This window comes from Loxodonta africana, unplaced genomic scaffold, assembly GCF_030014295.1.
Source record: "Loxodonta africana isolate mLoxAfr1 unplaced genomic scaffold, mLoxAfr1.hap2 scaffold_113, whole genome shotgun sequence".
NCBI lineage: Eukaryota > Metazoa > Chordata > Mammalia > Proboscidea > Elephantidae > Loxodonta > Loxodonta africana.
In genome coordinates, this window is record NW_026974876.1 from 673,567 (window position 1) to 675,495 (window position 1,929).

The 1,929-nt window shown below is 39.5% G+C and overlaps 1 pseudogene; it reads right to left on the reverse strand.

Moving 5' to 3' along the window:
- Positions 1-703: 703 nt before the first annotated feature.
- Positions 704-1,716, reverse strand: LOC135229176 (olfactory receptor 2T33-like; annotated as a pseudogene).
- Positions 1,717-1,929: the final 213 nt, after the last annotated feature.

Sequence of the window (1,929 nt, forward strand, 5' to 3'; positions counted from 1 at the left end):
AGATACTGTGTCTTAAATCGTCCTGAAGCCTTAATAAATGATTTTAGAGTCACAACTTGTGTTGGATCTTTGGCCTGAGGCCCTTTCTTAATTTGAGACCTCTTTGCTGAGAGAAAGTTTTATTTTTGAATCCACTGTGTACTGACTCCTTTGTACACAATATATTTTTTTCTTCAGCTCATCTCTCTACTCTTAGGTTTTAACATAGGTCATGAAAAGCCAATTAGCATTTTTATATTCTGTCTGGAAGTTTCTTTAACAAATTTTCCCACAGCAACATTTTGCAAATATTTCTTGATACCTTCTTACGTATTTTATGTTTGATGGTCACATTGGGTCCTTATTTCATTTGAATTTAGTTTATCTTCATTATGTGATTTAGGATCTATGTTTTGTTTTCAAAAGGTATTATCCCCATCAAAATTAATGATTTCCATTATTTATCAAAAAATACAAATTATACACGTATCATATGCTATTTAGAAACTCAATCACTCATATTTATTGCCAAAGCCCTAATTTCAGAGCAAAAACACCACTGCAAGTTATGACAGGAGGACAAATATAATTTTTAATTAATTTACCATATATAAAAATAATCATAATAAGTTTACCATAATAAAAACAATACAGCCAGATTGGCAAAGTAAGAGCAAAATAACTTGATACAACACAAAAGAAGAATTTAAATGGGATGAACAAAAGAGCAAAACAATATTTTGGAAACGTAACCAGTATCAAGTTTGGTTGCTGCCCTTTTGGCAAATTATGCTCAGCATTGATATCACATAAAATGTTTTTCCAGCCACCTCCTCAAGGCCCCCTTGACTTCTTTCTCACACTGTATATAAGGAGGTTCAAGACAGGTGTGAAGATGGTATAAAACACTGAGACCACCTTATCGTGGTCCTCTGAACCGTTAGATTTGGGCCTCATGTAGATGAACATGATGGTGCCATAGAAGAGTCCCACAACCGCCAAGTGAGAGGAGCAGGTCTTAAAGGCTTTTTTCCTAGCTCCAGCTGACCGCATGCAGAGCACTGCAGCCAGGATAAGACTGTATGAGGCCAAAATGAGAGACAAAGGGATCAAGAGCATCAGAATGCAGCAGACATACATGAAAAACTCAAAAATCGTGGTGTGAGCACAGGCAAGGCGTACCAATGATGGTGCTTCACAAAAAAACTGATTGATTTCCTGTGAGTGACAGTAAGGGAAGCTCAAAGTAGCACCAGCCTGCATCAGCCCATCAATCCCTCCCAGGAGCCAGGAACCTGATGTCATGAGTAAACAGAGCTTCCGACTCATGAGAATGGGGTAGCGCGGTGGGTGACATATGGCCACATAGCAGTCATAGGACATGGCCGTTAAGAGGAAGCATTCACTCCCTCCCAGAGTGAGAAGCAGGAAGATCTGGACTCCACAGCCAGTGGGAGAGATAGACCTAGTGTCCATCAGGTAGTTGGCTGCCATTTTGGGAAGGATGGTGGAGACCAGCATCATCTCCATGAAAGAAAGCTGGCTAAGCAGGAAGTACATGGGCATGTGGAGTTGAGGGTGCACATTAATGAGAATGATCATAAGGGCGTTGCCCATCAGTGAGGTGATGAAGATCATAAGCACCATGGCAAACAGGAATAGGTGGATCTGTGTGTGGTTAAAGAGCCCTAGAAGAATGAAGTTTATTCCTGTGGTACCGTTTGCATTGACCATGGCTCTACTGGTGCCTGAAAGACGTAAGACTGATGCAGAAATGAGATTTGTTTAAAAGGACGCTTGTGCATATCTTTATGAAAACTTGATCAAATGACTTGGGAAATCTCAGACTTGGAGGGCTAATTACTACTTTAAGCTTTCACTTACAAACAAGATTTTTGTCATAGCATACTACTATCCATCTCTGCTGTTACTATACATTATTTTTTATTC